Here is a 23267-nt window from a genome sequence, read left to right on the forward strand (position 1 = left end):
TTCCGCACTTCCTTGGACAAATGATCATAGAATTAAAACATTCCATAAACTGTTTTTTAGTCATCAAAGTGGCCTTGATTGTGCCATTGCGAAAGTAACTTAGCCACTATGATTGTTTCTTTCAACTCTTTGAGCCACCATCCTAAGATGGCCGCCGTGCTGCGGCACTGCGTTGTGTTTAAACTAGTACTCGGTCTATGTCTTACTGCAAGAATGTCCTGCCTGTGCAGGGACGGGGGGATTCAGTGGATTTCTTGATAGGCTGGAGGGGAACAGTAGCTGCTCGGGATCCGAACAGATGCAAGACGGGTGCTGTGGCAACGGGAGAAGGGAAGGAGGAAGGGTGACTGCCCCCTCGGTATTTTCTTTGGGAGTGCGTGGCGTGATTTCTCTCCTATCTTCGGTGGTTGCAGTGAGTGCCGCACTTTGAAAGGTGAGGGCCTTTTAAAGCTTGTGGATATGTGTTAATGGGGTAGAGGAGGAGAGGATGGGGTTTTGTGAAAAAATGTACCGTAAGAAAGCAAAGCAGAGGATAGGTTACAACGTAACTGGGTTCACTATTTAAATTTGTGCACGCTGCAATCAGCAGACAATCAGATTAACTCAGAAGTTTATGGCATCCTTTTTACTTTGGATTTAAAGCCCATTCTTTAATCTGTAGAAAAGTAATGTGCTACTGCTTAGTGTGAGCAGTGATAACACTAAGGAAAATAAAGATCATTTTTTACACCATCCGTGGTGCGCGCACAGTAGCAAGGCTATAACATTAATGAGCAGATTTGGATTAACATGGGAGTGAGGCCAGTAAGCGCAGTGATGTGGACAGCGCGATTTGGGATGGATGGCGAGGAAGGGGAGATGGGTGATGGGGAGTCAGAGCGGGAATTAACAGAAGAGCAAGAGGGGAATGCCAGACATTGAGGGAGACTATTTCAGAAATGTAACTTTCCGCAGTGTGCTTGAAGCACAACCCAACCACCCAACACCAAAGCATGACAAGTAGCTGAAAGCCAGTGGTTGAAAAGTGCTGATAGAAAGACAATTCTCTCTGTGATGTATTCAGTATTGTTTAGAGGTGACGAACCACTGAACGCTCGACCTATATGTCTGGTTTTGGCTCAGCTCGCGGTCTTCTTCAGCACTAAAGCCCAAATGAGCTGAGCTTTCATGTGGCTTCTGCCTGTCACCCAAGCTCTAATCTTGCGTCCTAAGAAATAAAGGAAAATAATTAACTTTTGTTACAAAAAAAAGGATAGAGAATGGGATGCTCCTCTAGTGCTGAATTGCACAGTGGTAAACTGATGGGATCTGTCATAACTTTCCTGCTTGTGTGATCCTAAGAAAATATTTTATTTAACCGATTCTTGTTTCTATAGTCTGGCTTGATAGCGCAGCTGCCGTCGGACACTTAGGCGAGGAACACTAGAGAGGCTTTTTTGCTTTCCCACATGTTCTAAGCTAGGAGTACGTTTTGATTGGGCAGTGCTTGTGTGCTTCCACAAAAAAAAAAATGTATTTATTTATCCATCTGCCTGAGATTGAACGTTTAAGGGCACACCCATGACATTATAAAGATATTAAAGTGTCTTAGATAGAAAATTGGTGTTTTGCTCTAGCAGCACCATAAATGGGAGTCAAGCAGTCATTAATGTACATTGTTGTATAGATTGTATTGTATTGTAGTAGTATTTATATAGCGCTTACTACCACTGATGAGGCGTCAAAGTGCTTTTTGGCGAGTAGCACGCTACTCTGGAACCCAAAAGGAATTATTGGTGGATTAGTATGGGGAAATATGAGTACAGTTTTAGTATTATGAGTTAATTTGAGCCGCGGATATGTGAGTTTGTTAGTTGGATTGACTGGAGTAATGGCGGGGTAGAGGAGGGAAGAATCCAGAAGTGTTAATTGGGAGTTTATAGTAATAGGATGAGGCTTGGGATGTGTAAAGGGGGATGGAGGAGGGAAGAGTCTGTGGAAAGGGTTACGGAGATCATAGTAGCAGGAGGGGTTTTGGAGGAGTCAAAGGTGAGATAAATGAGGGAGAATTTAGTAGGGTTGCTTGGGAGGTCATGGTAGTAAACTGAGAATTGGGTGAGTTAGATGTGGAAGAGGAGGGAAGAGCTTAGGCAGGGTTATTTAGGAGATGAAAGTAGTAGAATGGGATGAGTCCGAGTGGGAATAGAGGATAGATTGATAGAGACATGACATATGGTGATGGGTAGACAAAGTAAAGCTTACAAGAGACTAAAAATATAATATATTGTTATTTATAATTTTATATATATACACACATTTTTATCATTATTTTTATTTAATTTATTTATTCATTATTAATTTAAAAAAAAAAACTTTATAATTTGAATTTTATTTATAGATTTTATTTTATTTTTATTTATTCTCTAGTTCAGTAGGACTAGAGTAATAAATAGATATGTAAATACATAGTAAGGGAATATAATTTCAATGAATATTATAATGGGTATAATATAAGAAGAAAAGTAGTATTGTATAAACACAGACTTTCAAGATTTGTAATATTTGAAGTTAATTAACAAGTGCACTTTTCTAACATTTATTTATCTTTACTCAATTTTTGAATAGCCAAATGCTTATGGTAATAAACCATTTGATCACTGTGATATAAAATGAGAGCAGGGATTCATAAGTATCTAATATAATAACAACTTATCTAGGAGCTATGCAATGACCTATGAACATGTTAAGCATAGAATAACATACACATATATATATATATATACACAAACACAAACACACACACACACACACACACATGAATACACACACATATACATATACATATTTGAACCGTGAGTAAATATACATTAGTTAAACAGGTTTAAAGAGTATGTGTGTGATTTCTTGTTATGACATAATAGCGATACATATTTCCTAAAGAACTATGCATATCTAGAATATACACATAATCAGATTAAAAATATTTATCAACACAGGCATATGCAGTCCATAGCTGTTTGAATATGGTGGTTATGAAGGAAAGAGCCAACTCTTGAGTAGTCTCCTGAAGACAAGATAGTTATCGGTGGATCTTATATTTGGGGGTAATGAATTCCATAGTTTGGCTGCTTGAACGGAGAAGGATGTACCACCTATAGTCTTTTTCTTGTATGGCAGTGTTCTAAGGCAGGGTGCCAATCTTGAGCGGGGGTTTCTTTGTTGAATGTATTGTTATTTTGTTTCTGATAAAGAGCGGTCCTGTTCCATGTATAGCTTTGTGGGTGATACAAGCAGCTTGAAGGTACCTCTTCTGGCAACGGGTAACCAGTGTAGTGCTCTCAAGGCAGGTGAGATGTGGGCTTGAGGCTTTACATGTAATAGTAGCCTGGCAGCAGAGTTCTGAATACATTGTAGTTTTTTCATATTAGATAGAGATGATCCATGGTAGAGGCCATTGGCATAATCCAATTTGGATAGTACAAGCGAGATAGTAGCCTGCACCTTGTGTGGAAATCCGAGGTGGGGGAAGATGAGTCGTAGAGTCTTCAAGGTGATGAAGCTTGTTCGTGCAAATTTGTCCACTTGGGCATTCATTGTTAATTTGGAGTCCATGGTAATTCCAAGGTTTTTAATTTCCTCGGATAATTGAGGAGGTGGTCCGAGATCAACAGGCCAGGCGCACAGTGGGTCATAATCTTTCCAGTCACCACATATGAGTTTTTCTGTTTTGGAAGCATCCAGTTTGAGATGGCTCCAAGTCATCCACTGATCAACAGCTCTGAGGCAACTGAAGATTTGTGAGTTTTTAATGTTTCTGGGGCATTCTAATTTAAGTAGTATGTGTGTGTCATGTCCACAGTTGTAGCATGTGAGTTGAAAAACATTGATCAGTTCTGGTAATGATATCATGTAGAAGTTGAAAAGCAAAGGTGAGATCCTTGAGGGATGCCTGCTTTTGTGAGGTAGGGTTTGGGTGAGAAGGGGGGAGAATAGATTATATCAGTTCTTTTTTGAAGGTAGGATGTAATCCAGTCAAGAGCAGTCCCTTCTATGCCAGCTTCGCGGAGTCTTTGAATTAGGGTGTCATGGTTAACCGTATCAAAGGCAGCTGAGAGGTCCAAGAGAAGTAGTGCAGCAACTCCATTGTGGTCAACTGTATTTTTAAGATCATCCCAGATTGCTATGAGTACCGATTCAGTGCCTCTTCCTGGGCGGAATCCAGTTTGGTAGTCTGAAAGTATGGAATTGTCTTCAATGAATTGTGACATCTGGGTGAATGCTGTTCTTTCTATCAGTTTGCCCAGGAGAGGTCCATTTGTGATTGGTCTGTAGTTGTTGGGGTCCTGCGGGTCTAGGTTTGTTTTCTTTAATAACGGTCGTATGTATGCTTTTTTCAGGTCTACAGGAAAAGTTCCTGTAGTTAAAGAGTTGGTGATGGTTCTTCTTACAGGTGTGGCAGCAGAAGTAGATAAAAGAATGTTCTTGAAGATGTGTGGTGGGCAAGGGTCAGAAGGGCAAACGGAAGGTCTGCTTGCTTTGATCCAATCCATAAATGCACCTTGTGATATATGTTTTAAGGACTGTAGAGGCTGGGTTGGTTTATTGTTAGAGAGTATTTTAGGAAAGGGGTTGGTGCTGATGGTTTTCTTCTGTTTTAAATAGGAGTCCAATGTGTCTGCCTTGGTTGTGTAATGAGTTGCCAGTTTGGTTCAGATTTAACATTTTGAATTCTGTCTGAGTAGTAGCTTTTTTGATTGTAAGTAGTTGTGGGGTGTGTTTATTTGTGGTATTTTATGTCGGAAAGGTATCAAATGGTGGTCTGACCATGTGATTGGCGTGATGCTATGAATGGTAACTAGATCAGTCTCAGCAAAAATGACATCTAGGATGTGTCCAGCGATGTGTGTGTGTGTGTGTGTGTGATTGTGTACAATCTGATGTAGGTTCAATTTGACTAGGCCAGTGGTGATAGCTTTTGGTTGGGGCACATTGGGTTTGTCAAACCAAATGTTTAGGTCCCCAAGAATGCATAGGTTTGAGTATAATGTAATAAGGTTCGAGACCGTATCTAGAAAAGCGTCTGGGAATGTTGAGTTGTTAGGTGGAGGTCTGTAAAGGGGAAGAAAGTTACAGGAGGAAGTTGGAGTAGGGTGGCATCTGGTGAGGAGGGCTTCACAACCTTGTATGGAAATGTTGTCTGTTTTACTGAGATTTATTGCTTGTTTGAATATAATAGCTAGTCCACCTCCTCTCTTGCCTATACGGTTTTGTGTGATGGTTTGATAGTCTGTTGGAAGGGCTTCATACAACACTGGGTCCATGTCCTCTCCCAACCATGATTCTGTTTTGAATAGTAAGTCAGGTTGTGTGTCTGTGAGCATTTCGTAGATGTGGTGCTTGTTTTTTTAGAGTGACCGAGCATTTATGAGCTTCCAGTTTAGAAAAAAGTGTATTAGTGGAAGTGTTGTTTTGTTTTGGAGAAGAGTGAGCAGTATATTTTGAGCTTGTAGCAGGTGTGTTGTTAGTTGTGATAACTGTGTGAGGGTCACAATAGTCTTGTTTTTCAATATAGTGTTCTTCTTCCAGCAGGCTTAGGAGGCATTTTGTTGGGTCTGTGTGTGTGTGTGGTGGACTTGGTGGCTAAGAGAGACATGAAGAGTGTACTTTTCTTTGTAGGGTAGCCTTATTATGTAATGGATAAGGGGATGCAAAGTTGTTACGAGTGGCATATTGTTTATTTTGTTTGCGTCTGTTTAGTGTGGAAGGAGTATGGCTTAGGGGTGGTAGAGGAGCGTGTGGATCATTATGTGAGGCTCTAAATTGTGGAATGGATTCAACTGTCACCTAGTCTTTTAGCCTTAACCGATTTAATTCTTCAATTCTTTACTTCCATACAAATCTATTTACTTGTAATACTTCACATTGCCATGCAACATTCCTTTAAAGCCAGACCTATTGGTATTGCCAATGTTTCTTTCTTAATGATCACATATGAAATCACCTTAAAATACGTGTGTTCGGAAAGTGCACTGTACAAAAAACAGCTTTGTTTGATTTTATACTCTACAGTGTTGCTCCAACTAAAATAAGAATGTAGTGAGTGTCCCCGCATCACTGCGCGAAATGCATTGCCGCACATATTTAGCTCTTCTCCATTGTGGGAAGCTGTTTAATCTCAGTGTAGCATGTGTAAAGCCAGCGGTAGTTTGATCGATATTTAAACGTACCCCAGGCTCTGTGAGCCGGGCTCAAAGAGGTGACTGTGGTTACTGTGGAAACCAACTTAGCTTTTTGTCCAGGACGGATGAACTGTGCATGAGAAGAACAGTGACACAGCAGAAGCCCTGCTGGTGCTCCTACTCTGCAGCCAGACTGAGTGCTCAACAGTGACTGTAAACTCTTAAAGTGATCCTTGTCAGCGATGTAGGATGAGTTCCTGTTTACGTTTTACATTTTTATCTGTAGTGTTATTCCATGCAACGTGTGACTTGTGTATAATGCATTCTATGAAGCGAGTTGTTATTAGGTTCTCTAAGTAGCTTCAGGTAATGGGTGGGTGCTCATGACTTGAAACGATGGATAGCTTTGTTTTGGTTGAAGCAGTGAGAGTTTCTCAAAGGGTCTGTGGGTGGGTCATAAAGGTGTTCAGGCTACATGGTCATTCGATCCTTGACCTCACTGTGATGTGCATAGAGTGATGGTCACATTTGTGTTACCCATATAATTTGGAAGTGTGTGAAGGAGATAAACAGCTGTCGAAATATTGACAGTGGCAAAGTAAAAGAAAATGTGGGGAAGGCGAGGAGATAGTAAATGAGTGGGGGGGGTGGTAATGTTTGCAGCACAAGAAAATACATGCAGGACAAAGTGGAAAGACTGATGAAGAGGAACATGTTGGTGTGTGAAGTAGGCAAATGAAAGATTTCAGGAAGATGTGGGAAGAGAAGGATAGCAAATGGCTGACCATGAGAGGCTGCAGAGGTAAGTGGTAGAAGGACAGAACATGAGTGATAGAGACAGTCTGAAGATCAATTCAGCTTCCACAAACCAAATGTTTAATTCACAGCCCAATAACTTCAGAATTGAAACCTTTTCAACCCTAATCATTCGCAACAGTCATTTTTATTACTTATTTCACTGAAACTGCTAACAAGCATTGGCAACGCCGGAAGGATTGGAGTATAGGTCTGGGTGTAGTAACAGAAAACTCACAGACAGGCACTCGGATACTGGGCAGTGCTTTGATGTACATGCTAGAAATTGTCACTAATTTGGCAGTAGATTGTCACTCATTTGCACAGGGAAACCATAGAAATGTCACACATAAGCAATTAGAAAATTTGGCAGTTATGATAGCATTGTCTGTAAGGCGGGATGTCTACAAGTTAATGTTTTAAAATGATCACTTAATAAATACATCTCGGTGCGATGATATAGTATGATGTACTATGGTGAAACGCTAATAATGTCAAATATATATTTTAATTTTGATAGGACAATACCATATTTTTATATGTTTTTTTACATGCTTTTTGCGCAAAATGTTCACATGGCTAAACTAGTTTTTAGGTTTTAAAACCAAGTTTAGCAATGAACTCTGAGGCATGGTAGGGGAAAACACAATTTATTTCTCTCAGGAATGTGGAGGCACACCACAGTAATTGTCACCTTGCAATTACATCCACCCTCTACCTAATCGTGAAGTTTGCATAATGGGACCACACCTAGACCTTTCATATGTGGCTATTACACCAAGCCAGACCATTGCTTGGCTCTTTTATTTTGCGGCTTGTCTCTTTCTTTTATTTTGTTGGATCACCCCCCTTTATTAATAAAGTGTTTAGTGTCCATTGGTGACAAGAGGTCTTCCACGCAACTAAAACTATCAAGACCTAAAAAGAGCCGGGGTGGTGCTGAAGGGGTATAATGTATGGGGATGTTTTTTATTCCAACTCTCTTCATACAGCTTGAGTGACTATCAGCCCAGAAATAACATCAATAGTCCATTATTTTGAGACTTGCACCCATTATACCTTATGATTGATCCTTGTTAAAGACGTCTTCTATCCTATAACTATGGCAACTCGACTTGAGGAGCTAGTGCTACACCAACCACTAGTAAGGTGGAGTTAAAGTCTATAAGTGTTGCGAATGACAAGACAATTGATTGGTATGTAGTGCTGGAGAGTTTGCCGTGACGTAGGTTTGCCTTACCTATTGCTCACTGGTGCAAGGTCCAGGAAGAATGTCTGGCTGCTGGTTTTTGGAATTTTGGCTTATGCACATTATTGGCTCCTGCCATTGGACAGGCTTGAGTCACATAGAACAGTGGTTCCCAAACTGTTGACTTCTGTGGACCCCCACTTTATCATTACTGGAACCCAGGGACCCCCACTGAATCATTACTGAAAGCTGGGGACCTCATCTATATATATTATTTAATTTACTAAGCAATTGCGGACCGCCTGAGGAGGTTTCGCTGACCCCCAGGCGTCCCTGGAACACAGGTTAGGAACCCCTGACATAGAGCATTACCACCATCTTCAAAACCAGCTGCATCGTTTACAAAGCTAACATGTCCAGCACCCCCACTTATCTTGAAGACACGCTCACCATCTCTGCCTGCAGCCAGGACACCATCAGACTGCAGACTCACAAATGTAAAACAAGAAAATACAGCAGGCCTTTTCCTTCTATGCACCCATCATCTAGAACAAAATTCCATTATCTATCAGAATCGCCTCAAAGCTTCTCCAATTTATTAAATAGTTTAAGACTCACCTCTTCAAAGAACACATCACAATGCATTTAAATACCCACAACCCAGCTTTCTCTTCTCTTAGTCGTTAACATTGTGCTTCTCTTTGACCTTGGCCAGCTCTCCACTACCTTTTGACTAGGTTTGCAATATAGAAATACTGTATGCATGCATACGTGTTTTTTGCACTTTTAGAAGGGACAGATGATGGTATTTAAATAAGTCTGTGTAAAAGCGTCTTCATCCTTTATTAACAAATCTGTACTGTCTCAGTTTGTTGTAGTTTCAATGGTTTTTCAACTTCTGGTGGTAGTATCCACCTGTAATAAAATCACCAATATCCTCCTCCCCACCAAATTCTACCCCCCCTCTCTGGGTCTCTGGCTGATGTAATGCTACATTCTATTACATTTTACTCTGCGATGATCAAAGATGAAACAAACTAGGACAAAACAAAGCTTACCTGACCAAACACAAGGCCCTCAGAGATTGCTGGCAGGTTAGGTCTCTAAAATTTTAACTTAAGTAGGGCTCATAATCTGGTGAAGGGTTGAGAATTGTCCACCAACTCACATGCTAGTAGGTTATGCCCCAGTACATTCCATAGTTTATGTATATAGACTAAGTTTGTTTTGAAAAGCATCTAGAAATGGTCTGAATTAGGCCTGGCCTACCTTTATGGGAAATTGATAACCTATTGATCTCCCTAGTGTGGGCAGGTAAAAGAAGCAAAGTTCAGATTGAAGTACTGAAAAGAGACAGAGAAGAGGGAGATCTGGCTTTACTAGACATGGAGCTTTAGTATTTAGCCGTCCATCTCCAATGTGCTGTGATGTGGTGCAGAGATGCAGAAAACTGGGAGAAAGACTACTGGGGGGACTGATGGAACACAGATAACTGCTGGTGTGTCTAATGAAGGGTACTACACAACTCAGAGAGACTCTGTATATAGTAAAGGAGTGTCAGGCGCATGGGAGACCACAGTTAAGCAAGTCTTGGGCTGGGCCCTGCACTTTGACGATTTCCCCTGACATGGTTGCAACCCTTCTGACAGATAAACCAGAACATGTCATCTAAGAAGATGGGAGGAAGGGGGATGCACCACATTGGGTGACTTGTAGCCGGGAGACAAATTCATCACCTTCTTGGAGGCTAGTGAGACATTTGGTGTAGGAGTAGGCCACTTTCTGCAATGTACTGCGCTGGCCAGGACGGGACGGGAGGTGTGGCTGTGCTTCCTGGCGAATCCCCCAGGCAAGCACTACCCTGGAGTCTCTGATGGTTACCACCCACACAAGATATTTGAGAGCATACATTTATAAGGCCCTTAAAACAGATAGACCACAATTACCACCGACAGCCAAGCGATGCTGGGAGGAGGAACTGGCAGAGTCACTGACAGAGAGGGACTGGGAGAGGACGTGCGCCTTACTGGATCATATAGAGAGCAACTCTCATTTTAAGCTGGTCCACTTTAACTTTATACATTACACACTCTTCACATCATAAAGGATACACACAATATGACCACAGAGGTCAACATCTGTAGAGTCACATTTTTACACGTGACCTGGACATGTGACCCTGTTTGGGAATTTTAGAGGGATTTGAACAAGACAGCCAACATCTAGACAGAAAACACAATCAATCATTGCCTGTTGGGTGTAATACCACACCAAAAAAGGGGAGAAAAAACTATACGAATTTGCCTCTCTGGGCTTGGTGCTGGGCAAGCACTGGTTGGTAATACACTGGTTGTCCTCCAGAGTGCCGACATAAGTCTCCTGGTTAAACAATATGTGGGAATGGAAGCTGGCAGAAGAAAGACTAATGAGGGAGATGTACACAGACAAAAAGGTTGAGGACAACTTAAAGCTGGTCAGGGATATGCTGAACAAGCCTATCAATATGTAGTCTGCGATACACAATACCAGAACTGCAGAATGCTGTTTATTTCTGTGCTACATATGTGCTATTGTGTTGGATGGGTAGGGCTGTTTGGAATGTTACAGATGTGGTTAAATGAACATTAGAGCCTGGACATCAGGCATATAACTCAATAAAGATATATATGTTTTTTTAAAAAGGAATGGTCTGGCCCATCATTGGTACTTAACTTGTGGTCTACTCATGGGGTCCACGACTGTGTTACAAAATTAAAAAATATTAAAATTAATACATTCAAATCAATAAATTATATACAAATAAAGGAGAAAAAAATGAAAATGTGAAACCTTTGTTCTATATTTAATTGTGAATTAAACAAAATATATTGACGTTTGAACTTTTTTTGGTGTATACTTGTTTTTGTATTTTTGTTCTTTGTTTTAAAGTTCAAATTATAGAAATTGCTTAGGCCTGTGAGCTCAGCTTCCAAAAATGACTCTGTGGGGGTGTCCCCAGATTCCAGTAATGATTCATTGGGGATCTACAGAAGTCAAAACTTCTGAACCACTGGTCTAGACAGCTTTAACATATATCTGTGCTTTCGTCTTATATAAGTTGCTATAAATGGAACGTCCAGTGAAAAGAGAGAAGCATTTATCTTTACGAGGCCTGCATCACTATAGCCTTAGGGCCCACCGTAGCAGGCTATATGGCTATAAAAGGACCGAGCCGAAGGCCTTTAACAAGGGAGGGGGACTTTAATTGCCAGTACAGCCCAGCTATGGAGGTCTATAAGGCTATTAGAACATTCTTCCACTAGAGGGCAGGATGTTTTACTAAATAAATCAAAGCCCTCACCTAACCCGAGGGGATTGAAATCCTCTCTGGCTCCGTGAGACATTTGTTCACAGGTGTTGCTGTGACCAAAGAACATTGGAATGTTGATGCTCTGGGTTTTTACCAGCCAGAAAAAAGTCCTGAGCACTCCATTGTCTCCAATGGAGTTCGCAAGAGGCTGCTTGTTTGTAGTTGATTTCATCTACAGTGTGCTGCATTACTCACAGTCACTACTGGTAAACCAGGTGATACAACAATATACTAGATGGTCGCCCACAGTAATGTTCAGTAGGTGGCCGCCTTGAAATAGTATTGTACATCGCATGTCACTGTTTTACCTATCCAAGATCACTTGATGCATTGCTTCTTAACTTTGTGGCTCTGTAGGAACTTTAATTTCACAGATGCAAAAAAAATTGCAAGATGGCACCCTCTGATTTTTAAAAATGTTTTACTTGTTGTTTCTTACAAGAACTTGCCCATTTTTACTGCAACTGTTTTTTAAATTGTATTCTTTTAATTTATCTTGCATCTGCCTCTTGAGATTGTGTATGCAGTTTTTGAGTATGAGTGACTGGGTAAGTTCAACAGTGAGTCAATGGATGACAGAGTAAAAGTACGATGAGTTAATGGGAGCCAGAACTCCCCACTCTTTACAAAGGTACTTCAGTTATAAGCCAGACATACTGGTGTTACCCATGTTTTCTTTTTATACATTCTTTTAATGTAATACCCTAGGTTAGATTGCTGCATTAAATACAGCATTAGCTATAATCCCAAAATGTAAACTTAGAAAGATTTAAGAAGCAATTCCCTGACAACATTGCTGTGACTGAGCCAAGACACGATTACATTTTTTGTGTGTGTGATATAATTGATGAACATATTTATCGAAATATATAGCCCTTTTTAGAGCAATGGATGCATGAAGTTAATTTGTATAGACAAAACCGTCAGCTTATTTGGTTTTAAGTGGTCCCCTATCTAGCAGCCCTGGAAGACAAGGTCCTGTGACATGAAGTAGCTTGTTCAGAATCACATCTTTGGCCTGATGTGGAATCTCTGATTTGCATACAGGTTTTCCAGTCACACAGTACACACTTCAAACACATACATGATCTCCTGTTTTATAGGAAAATTCACTCATTGGTGCATGGTTGTCTTACTAGAGCTTAATTAGTACAGTGTTCATTAAAGATCTCACTTGTAAAAACACACATGTCAAATAGATCTACATTTCATTACAAACCCTTTGTAGTCAAAGGTTGGTGAAGAGGTGACTTCCCACATCAAAGAATTTTATCAGGTAATGGGCACAATGCTTCAAAAAAAATTATTTTATTTCGTTGTAGAGAAGAAAATCAGTTCCAAAGGTTTTTAGTCCAATTAAATAAAGACGAACTTGAAAATAAAGTATGTTCCATTGATCTGCAAAATTAATAGTCCAGTCAGATAGTCCCAAGATTGGAAAAGAGATCAGGTAGAAGTATACGATGGTGTAACAGCCAACACGTGTTTCGCCCCTTTGGCGAGTAAGCGGGGGCTTTCTCAAGGCTGTAGAGAATATATATAGAGACAGTATAAATCATAAGTCAAGCAAATGCTGTCAGGTGTGATAGCATGCTTCCAGTGCAAATTGTGCTGTGCATTTTGTGCTCCCTCTGGGGGAACCAGTGGATATTAAGAGAAACCCATACCATATTCCCAAGTGTGATCCAAAAGCTAAAGTGATAAGGTCAAGCGCTTATATTCTACTACTCATTAGTTTTTAGAAGAACGAAAATATGTTACTTGTGCTCTACTAAATGATAGGTAAGACAAGAAGTAAGACCAAGAAGATGCATGCTGGCACTCACATGCTGTTAATATATGTTGGGAAGAAATACACATAAGGGAAAATTACCAGAAAAGTCCTGTGATAGATGTTAGTAAGAGAACGAAATTGAGGAGTGGAAAAACATACCCAATTCAGAACATTATGCAAAAACTTCAGACATTAAATTGTCGCAATTATAGGTAGAAATCTAAACATAAAATTGTGTACAATATATTATACAAACATCCGAGTAAAAATCCGAGTAAAAACAGTGTATACCAAATAACACTGATAAGAGCATCCAAATATCCAAAAAATCAAATTTGCCACCTTTCACCATAACACTAAACAGTAAACCAACACTATTGAATTATATGTGTGCAACAAAAAAGGAAAACGAATATCATGGTATAACAAGAAAAAGTATGGATATAGGGCGACAGGCTCGTAATGAATTGCAGTCAACCTTTAGATCGTAAGTGGAGCTCCTTGTCTAACGAGCGTTTCTAACGAGTTGGCTCGGTAGCTGAAACCCAGTCTCCCTATAAGGGGAAAATCTTAGAATGCAAATAAGGGGAATGATTTTTACCTGGTTGGATGTTTAGAGGAAAGAAAATGTGCCGTCAAGTCTTCGGCGGCGCCGCGGTAAATCGCTGTAGCTCCGTCGGGCAACAGCGTGGTTTACATAGCTGCGCGTCCTTTCTCTGCCTCGCGGGCAGCGAAACAGAGAAAGGACACTTCATACAATGTGAAAGGGAGTAGTGGCGGCCATGTTGGAACAGGTTAACGCTACCTGCTAATGGTAAAATCCATAGGGCAGAAATAGGGTCTGCAGTCCTAAGCAGTTCAACGGTAGGAAAATAAAACACAAGTACAGCAAAAGAAGGAAGGAGAATGTTAGAGAATTAACAAAATAATTAAGATTTAAGGGAGCTTAGCCCTATAGGCTTTAACTTGAGTCATGAGAAGTGAACATAATATAGTGTAATTATAAGAAAAGAATAATTGAGGAAGTAAACAAAGAAAAAGGGATGAAAAGGAAAAGAAAGGACATGTTGGAATATTATAGTATGAGCCAACAGTTTGAAAGGAAAAGGAGACAGTAGTGGCTCAAATAGAACATTTTGAGCTATCATCCATAAGAAACAACTGTAACAGTACAGCATTTACAGTAACCAATAGTGCCATTCATGGTCCTGGTTCAAACCATTGTTCACCGTATCATATTGAATGATCATCCTGCTTTCTTGTTGACGTAGACGTAAATGTAGGTTACCACCCCGTGGAGACGGAGTGATGCGGTGTATTCCAGTGAATTTGAAGGAACGTGCATTATGGTGAAAAGTTTTATAGTGCTCCACTAGAGGTGCCTTGGTCTCCAGTTTCAAAATGTTCCGGAAATGTTCTTGAATACGAAGTTTTAAGGGGCGGATTGTGCTACCAATATCAGCCTTTTGGCATGGACAGAATATCACATGTTCAATTTCAGACTGCCTGTGTTTTTTTTCTTCCTCTTTGCACTATCTGTTGCCCATCTTTCATTTGGAACCCAGAGCAGACATTTGCCCGATGCAGACTTGGGTCACCCACCCATAACTGTGATCTATCTTTGTACAAGTGAATAGAGGGTATTTGATGCATAGATGTTTAGCAACACGCACGGTGAATGGGCTATTCTCACCTTTAACTCTGTGGTCTGTCCATACATTTTGTCATCCTTCTGTTCTCACTTAGCCGCGTGTGAAGAAGGAGGTACCCTTACAGTAAACAATGTGTGGCATTGCCCAAATTAATGCACCCCTCCACCTATAATTTGAGCATTAAAATGTCTCAGACATTTGTCTTTTGTTGACAAAATATTTTCCACAAACTGTGAAACGGTTAAATCCCTCTAAACTCATTTGTATTTCTTGTTTGGTGGAATGACTGAGATGATTGAATGTTCTAGAGCAGTGGTTCCCAACCTGTGGTCCGGGAACCCCTGGGGGTCCGCGAAGCCTTCTCAGGGGGTCCGCGAGAGCCTAGAAAATTAAAAAATATGAACAAATATTGACAAATTAGGTCCCCAGCTTCCAGTAATGACTCAGGTGGGGGTCCCCGGATTCCCAAGATGATTCAGTGGGGGTTCCTGGGTTCCATCAATGTTAAAGTGGGGGTCCACAGAAATCAAAAGGTTGGGAACCACTGTTCTAGAGCCTTGTGAAATGGTAACATGAGGCAGATTTGACAAAGTAAGGAGGCATTTTTCAAAGTGACGACTTGTAACATGGAATTTGTCCTGACAGTAAAAATGAAATATGTTTTGTACATTGTATCAATGTCCTGAATTATGGTGTTAGTGCTAGACCTGACAGCCTTAGGGTGGTCTTCCCCCAACTTTTTACCTGCCTCCCTCCGTGTTTCTGATCTCTGTTTTCTGGTGTTATGGTTCTGTGCACTTTACCACTGCTGACCAGTGCGAAAGTGCTTGTGCTCTCTCCCCTACCCAGTTGGCATATTTAATTAACCTATAGGTCCCTAGTAAAGCTCACTAGATGTGCCCAGGGCCTGTAAATTAAATGCTACTAGTCGTCCCACAGCACTTATTGTACCACCCACATATGTAGCCGCTTAACCATATATTAGGCCTTCCATTGCAAGGGCTGTGAGTGCAGTTTCACTGCACCTTCGACTTGGCATTTAAAACTACTTGCCAAGCCTTAAACTCCCCTTTTATTACATATCTTTCACCCCTAACGTACGCTTATAGGACAGGGTGCTATGTAAGTAAAAGGCAGGACATGTACTTGTAAGCTTTACATGTCCTGGTAGTAAAAAACACCCAAAGTCGTTTTTCTGTATTGTGAAACCTGCTGTCATAGTCCAGTTCAGGGAATTCCCTTATATACTTTTAATTGGTAATTTCGGATTTGAAAGGAGTGGTGATGTCATGGTTGGAATGGTAGTGAGAAATCCTGCTTACTGATAAATTTGGATTTAACATTACTATTTTAGAAATGCCACTTTTAGAAAGGAGGCATTTCTCTGCGCTTACTGCTCTCTGTGCCTTACAGCCTGTCTCCAATCCATATCTGGTCTCTGCTAGTTGCCTGCCCCCTTGTGCGTTCCACTCAGGCAGCCATAACCACAGGACACTAGGCTGCATCTGCACACTGATGAGTCTTCCTGGGCAGGAAGGGTGGAGGGGCTCTCACTTACACTTCAAAAGCTAGTGACCTGACCCCACACAAAGGACTGACAACCCCTCCCAGATATCCTGGCAGACAGGACTGGGTTGAAAGGGGAACTGGTGCACTTCAAAACCACTCTATGAGGTCTCCTTCACTCCAAAGACACACACATATGTATGTATATATGTGTGTATATATATATATATACTGAGTCTGTCACCCCCTAAAATCAGACACTTCTGGACCTACAACTGGATTCTGTCTTAAGGACTGCAGTGCTGCATAAAGGACTCATTTATACTGCTTTTCTGGAAGAATTGCTCTCCTGATTGTTGTCCTGCTGCTCCCTGACCCTGCTGGATGGACTTTGCCTTCACCCTATAAGTGAAAAACCAACAAAATGGTTGCAGAATCCACACAGCACCGGTTTCCTTTTCACACCTTTTTTGGATTTTCCATGCATCCTGGGTGTCAATTTGTCATAAACCCCGGCACCACAGTAAGAAAACAAGACTGCGTGCCTAGAAATCGACGCATCACCTTGCCTGCGAGGAAAGAATCAAGACATCACCTCTACCACGCCAGAAAAATCGATGCATCGCTTTACTTTCCAACGCCTCATCTCCTCTGCGACCTATAGCATCTTTATTTTTGATGCATCTGTGGTACTTTGTGCTAAAGAGATGCATCCTTGATTCCTATGGATTAAGACCTTTCTAAAAAGTGATATCTTGACTTGTGCTTATTGGATTTTGGTCGTTTTGGGCTTGTTTTATTCAGATAAATAATATCTATTTTCCTAAACTGGTGTGGAGCACTTTTTTGTGTTGTTGTTACTGTATGAGTTTTTGCACAAGTACTTTACACATTGCCTTCTAAGTTAAGCCTGCCTGCTCTGTGCCAATCTACCGGAGAATGAGCACAGGATCATTTAGGTTGTGTTGTGACTTACCTTGACAAGATTGTGGTCCCTTCTTGGACACGGTGTATACCTCTGCCAACTAGAGACCCAACTTCTAACAGTATATATCCCTTTAGCATGAGACTAGTGGATGATTCTGGTGGTTAGTTTTCAAAACCTTGAGGAAGTGACAAAGTGTCACTTAGCTGTACTAGAGTTCAACATTTTTGTTACACTTCCAGAGAAGAGAACATCATGGTGGATCTTTTCTTATACTTTAGTTATGTGAAGTTGATTTCCTTCTCATTGCTCTATTTTCTCCTAAGATATCAAACTATTAAGCAGGGTAATTGAGCATGTCCAGATGTAATGCCTTGCAGGTGATACAGGCAGTTAGTACATGCTGCTTGCCCATAGGGGTATCAAGGTCTGGAGGCCAGGGCGGGTCTATTATGTTCAGATTCCCCAGTTTTGTTTTATATGAGTTGTGCAGGAAGGCGGAGGGCTGCTTCCAGGGTGTATCTTGAGAAGGCTGATGCATAATGCATTTCTGTATTAGATCATTGATGTGACCATCACTTCCATTACAAACTTAGGCTCAATTTGAAAATTTGCTCCCATTGATAATAGTTATGTAATCCAAGTTTATGGCAGAAAGTATTTTTTTGTCCTGTTTCATATGAAAAGTTCTTGAAAATTACTGGGTTATTGTTTTTGTTGATGTATCGTGAGAAAACTTTGCCAAACAAGTTTTAAAGTATCTGTTCACATCACACAAGATAAGTTTAACCTATTTACTTATATAAAAAGTGTTAGGAACAACAGTTGATGTCACAGATTTTTCTGTTAGGTACATAGAATGTTTGGTCTGTAAGTTAAAAGTTTATATATTAATTTTATTTATTTAGAAATTTTTAATTTGTAGATCTATATAATTCTTTAGTGCTACACCCTAGGCCACAAGTCTCTAACTTTTTCTGTAGTAAGAGCTACTTATGTTCAATTAATATCATCCCAAGCTGTGGCTGTAATCATTTGAATATCAAACCAGATTACATTAGTGTCTACCCCATGCAAGACTACCTGCAGTGATCACCACAGTGCCTCAGAAAGGGTTGACAACATTACTACAAAAATATTTTTGAATCTGGAATGCCTCTAGATGGGTCATAAATAACCGCCATATTTGTGATGGCCCTGGTACCAAGGAAGCAATATTAATGATGAGTCCCAGGCACAGCATGATTTATCTTTCAAATATAGGTTTTAAAATATTTCACAAAGTCAACTATTTTTCTTCATAAATCAGCTTCTGATTTTAGAAAATGCAACCATTTTTATCTCAAATACACCCTTTTGAAATTTGGTATACGTATATTACCTCGATCAAGAAAAACATCTAATGTAGTAGGCTGTGCTGCACACTCTAGAGCAATCTGTAGGTAACTGGAGAGCTACCAGCAGCTCATGAGCTACATGTTGGAAAAGCCTACCCTAGGAAAAGGATATAAACCAATGTTTCCTTGGGATCCTCGGATTATTTACATATGGACACATGTCCTTATGAGAAATAGTGTACAAACAGAGCCATCCAAAGCAGATTTGCACCTTTGCTTCTATATTACTGACTGTACGTACACCTGTGTGAATTCATTAATTCCCATGTTGTGTCTGTCTTAGTTGCTGAATTTAAACAGGTGGCAACTATTCCACTGTCATGGCTTAAATTTCACTTGACTTCCTTTAGGGATTTTATGCATTCTTTTGTTACATTAAATCTTTTATAATAAGTCCTTATAAACGCTATAAAGCTGACTTGGTTTTTGAGAAACTGAGTACGTTTTGCAGAAGTATTGATAATCATTCAGTTGAACTAGTACAAGGTTATTCCTGTTGGGCTAATTTGTGGTTTAGCGTTATATTGATATATAGTTTTAGGAAACCTGTATGAGATGTTTTGACAATGTAAGATGACTTCTAAAGTTGAACAGATTGTATCGGGTTCTTTCATTGATGCCTTTATTCACAGACTTTACTGCCGACGTAATTTCTTTGATGTCCGACCCTATTTTAGGGACACAAGGCAAACAGGCTGCTGAGCCCCAGCTGTAGTGATTGAGGTTGCTTGGTTGCCACTGTGCCGTGAGACCTGTCCTATAATAGCTCTGTAAGCTTGACAAGTACACTTTTTTTCCTTATATTCTGAATATAGCCAGAGCAAGCAGTCTAATACTTCTCAGGGAGGTAGTGTGGGGGTTTCAGACTCACAACTTAATCACTAAATAAATGTAGTCATGTAATGTCAAACCCAGTACTTGCCTTTTAGAAAAAGAGTATTTTAATCACAACAGAACTTAATATGGTTCATAGAGAGTAAGCAAATTTACAGGGGGCTCTATGGGTTTCTTTGCATAGCGAAAACATGGAAGGAATCATAAAGTTTATAGTTTGTGTGCCTCAGGCATATGCAATTACCTGATGTGGTGTGCACTTGGGGTAATCTATAGTTGCTGTGCCAATCAACGGGCTCAAGGAGAACTGTAACTCTCACCAGGGCTAGTTGGTGCAACCTCGTCTTCTTCTCCCAGCAGTCCTCCAGCTGGCACGGCAGTGACCCCACAAGGACATCTCCAGCATTCTGCTCTAGGTATTGCGGAGGAATCTTCCTGCTTTGGTCCAGGGCTCTAATCTTTGAAGTGCGATAAAGGTAAAGTCGGCATAGGATGTCTTTGTCTTTCTCCATGCTGTAATCTGATTGAGGCAGTTTTTGCTGTTGACTATGACAAATTGGAAAACTTCTTCCAGCAAGTCTTGGAGGAACCAGGCAATATCCCATGGCCTTCGGAAGACTGGCTTTTGCAATACCAGTCTTGGATCACAGTGGCTAATCTCAGGCAGTGAGGCAGATCGAACTGGAACACTGGGGACATTTGGATCAACTATTCTGTATTTTCAGAGAGTGGATGTGGCTCCAACATCTGGGTGTAGAAACCAGTTTAGATTTATTTCTTTTCATATTTCATTTTCCCTTTGCAACACAGTCACATTCTTTCTGCATGGTGATTGCTCCTCACAGTAAGTAGTCACAATGCTGCCTTACCGCAGGGGTACTCACTCTGCATGGTGATGGCTCCTCACAGTAAGTAGTCACAATGCTGCCTTACCGCAGGGGTACTCACTATGTGAGCACAATTAATTTTAAGCTCTGCCCCTGGCACTAATGAACTTTCCAGAACTGGCTAATTAAAGGAGAACAGACGACCAAAGTTCTCCGTTTAAATGCATTTTGCAATAGCAACTGCTTCTGCTGACTCACCCTCATTTCCCCACCATTAAGAAAATTGCATTACTTAGGAAGGACTAATCAGTGCTTTGCTAAAATGGTTACATAGAATTGCTGAAGGCAGTCTTGTCTCCTTCTAGCCACACTTCAGTGTCTAAGGTTACCCTATCCTCCTCGGGAACGATGGCAGTAGACTTCCACTGCCTGGTGGTTGTTTGACAAGGCAAAAGAGGACGGTTGTGAGACTAATGGCCATCTAAAATAGACCCCACTAGTAACAGAATATGTACACACTCACAAACAACATGGGGTCCTGCTACCATACACCATGCATGTGCATGCAGTAAACATTCACAAAAGGAGGCCAGCTCAGGGTCTGGTTGTCTCTCAAGCAGGTCTGTAGACATCACATTCACTTATTGTTAAACAGGGAAAAATTCCTGCTCTGCTACTTATTAAACATGGTATGCTGCCACCACTGAACACATGGTATGCTGCCACCACCAGCCACTGGACATTGCCAACTACACAGACAGTAGACTCGTGCCCACCTAAGGGTATGCTTTCAGCATCCCTCCCCCCCCCGCCCACCCCCCAATGACCTCAGAGGCAGACACTGGGCCTCAGTGTCAAATTCAGGAGTAGGCCTGCTTTGCACTCCCGTGTTTTTGTGTGTATAAAGTCCATATACTAGACTCACTTGCGTTTGGGTCACTCAGGGTACAGGTACTCGCCCTTTACCATACAGGGGGACATTCCCTTCCCAGCATTTAAAGATTTCTGCTATGACTTTGTGTGACATTTCATGATGTCATGCTTTGGAGCGTCCCGATTGCTACAGCAGGAGAGTTTTTCTGAATAACATTAAATGCACAAATCTAGGCTCACCACTGTATTTTTTTTTTATTTGGTAAAATCAAAATTTTATTTAGGTAACCTTGTTTAATGCCGAAGGAGTGTCAAGTGGTTTCATTTTGGTTTAATTGATAATGGATGTGGGAGCCTGGAAGAAAATGGCAGTTGAACATTCTGTAAGTAATCATATTAAATTGTTCTGTTTATTTTTTGAAATTTTAATTTGTAACAAGAAATCAAGCCTTGCATTCACTCCATACTGGATTGGCTATTTACGTCTGCCAAATGGTATTGTACTGTATGTTGGCATGTATATAGCAATAGCTAACCCTGTTTGGGACACTGAAGCACTTTTGCCTACATGTGTAGCATGCCACACCATGTAGGGTGTTTGGTTGGAAGGAATATTTTTTGTTTTGATGCTGTGTGAGAAGTGTTTTTATGTTGTGCATTATGACCTCCAAGATGAGTTTATCTTGTTATGAGACACAGCACATAGGTGTGTGGTGGATGATGAAGTATGAGAGATACTCATGCAGTTTTATGGCTCTACAGGTCCCTTGATGGTATTTCTTCTGATATGCTCCGCTGAGTTGGTTACTGCACTAGGTTGTCCAATCTGAGATTTTGTGTATAGTTGTGGTCGTGAGCTGGCATTGTTGGAGGGAGACCAAAGAAGAGAGATCTGTTGGGATGGACATTTTTTATCATCCCATATCTGAGTGTCTTTGTGAGATGTAAAGAACTGGTCAGATTGGTTAGATTTTTGGGACCTGCAGTGATGGACTATATTAAAGTCCTCTGAATTGTCCAACAATGTGACAGATCCTTCTTGTTCATTTGACAATGTCTGTTTTTGGCTGTACAGTACTGGTGACACAGTCCTCATAATAGATATGTCTTATGTGAATTTAAGAGGTATAACTGCTGCTGCCCTCTGCGTAGTATGGTTTTAGTATTATTGTGAGCCGTAACTGTTATACATGCATTTACATAGCTATATAATATCATGGCAAACTCTTGGCCTGGCCTCCTTAGCTCAACTGTATATCGAAATCAGTTTGCTGTTTGAGTTCTTTGCAATTTGTGGGTTGTAAGCTGAGGATTGTGCGTTAGAATGCAATTGTTTAGTGGGCTCGTTTGCTGGGATGTGGATGTTGCCTCTATGGAGAAAATAGCCATGTTTACAACTGTCTTTGGAAGCCTATCTGCTCCTGGGTGCTTCTAATATTGGCTGGTAATGAGTTCTAGAGCTTTGCGGCTTGTACTAAGAAAGCAGGGCCTTCTACAGATTTCCTATGTTAAGGTGGTGTGATAAGTGGTGGAAGCCTGGAGTAGAGTGTTCTGATTGGTTTGTATTGCTTGAATTTAACTTGTTGGTATAGCAGTCCTTTTCCTTGGAGGCTCTGTGGACAATAGTGAAATTCTAAAATTATATTTCATGAATCTGTATTAATAACTCATAAATCTCAGTAGATACAATTGGAGTGTTGTTTGATTTCTAGATTTCTAGATTTGCAATTTCACATTTACATTGCATTATACATATTTACAATTGAATTACATTTCACAAATATTCATAATTTTTAGATTTAAATATTATTTATTTAGAAACAATAAAGATAATACAGGTACATGCAATTGGTATAAAAGAGAATGCAAAAATGGTGTCCCTGTCCTTCACCTGCCACCTCATCTGAGTTACTAAGGTTTTCTAGTCCATTAAGTGCAACAGGTATAAACCCTATATCAGATCACTAAACTCCATGTGATTTTTTTGT

At 40.5% G+C, this 23267-nt stretch overlaps 1 protein-coding gene across 1 annotated transcript in view; it reads left to right on the top strand.

Moving 5' to 3' along the window:
* Positions 1-215: 215 nt before the first annotated feature.
* The window catches only part of DPY19L3 (dpy-19 like C-mannosyltransferase 3), a 482898-nt gene continuing 459846 nt past the window's right edge, over positions 216-23267 (top strand). The window contains exon 1 of the mRNA XM_069217640.1: positions 216-433. The gene's annotated coding sequence lies outside the window, so the exon portion shown is untranslated. The remainder of the gene's footprint in view (positions 434-23267) is intronic.

The sequence above is a fragment of the Pleurodeles waltl genome, chromosome 12, assembly GCF_031143425.1.
Source record: "Pleurodeles waltl isolate 20211129_DDA chromosome 12, aPleWal1.hap1.20221129, whole genome shotgun sequence".
Taxonomy (NCBI): domain Eukaryota; kingdom Metazoa; phylum Chordata; class Amphibia; order Caudata; family Salamandridae; genus Pleurodeles; species Pleurodeles waltl.